Source organism: Habropoda laboriosa, unplaced genomic scaffold, assembly GCF_001263275.1.
Source record: "Habropoda laboriosa isolate 0110345459 unplaced genomic scaffold, ASM126327v1 scaffold739, whole genome shotgun sequence".
NCBI lineage: Eukaryota > Metazoa > Arthropoda > Insecta > Hymenoptera > Apidae > Habropoda > Habropoda laboriosa.
Window position 1 is genome coordinate 46,746 of NW_017100833.1, and position 771 is coordinate 47,516.

Genomic DNA, 771 nt, shown 5'->3' on the forward strand with positions numbered 1-771 from the left:
GATCCTTTATTATGACCTTCTGGCAAACAACGAAACCATAAATTCTGAAAAATATTGCTCCCAATTAGAGGAATTAAGGGTAGCAATTGAGCAAAAACGTCCAGAAATGGCGAATCGGAAGGGCGTCATGTTTCACCAGGACAATGCGCGGCCTCATGTGTCCTTAATAATGCGACAAAAGTTGTTGGAGCTTGGTTGGGATGTTGTACCCCATCCACCATATTCACCAGACCTCGCGCCCTCAAATTTCCACCTATTCCGGTCTTTGCAAAATTCCCTTAGTGGAAAAAATTTCCACTCTTTGGTCGAAACAAAAAATCACATAGAAAAGTTGCCTGAAAGATGGAGAAAGGTTGTGGAACAGAATGGCACTTATATAATTTAATAAATATATACCAAAATTTAAATGCGTTGCGTTTCAATGTTCCGTCAAAATCGGCACAAACTTTCCGGACAACCCAATACTTGCATGATCTCCATCGACTGCACAGATGCTTTTGGTTTCATCTCACATTTAAAGATTTTACAAGAGTTACGTTGTTATGAAACCCCAACCTGATTACTCAACATGATCACGTCCTTTCTGTATCGTCGAAAAGCATCGTTCCGTGTCATCACATCGACAGCCGAACCAAAATCCATATACTCTGGTGTGCCACAAGAAACCATTTTATCGCCGCTACTCTTCAATATTTACACAGCTCATCTTATCCGTCAAATTACCAGTGATGTACTTGTAGCAGCTTATGTGGACGATATAGATTTATATTG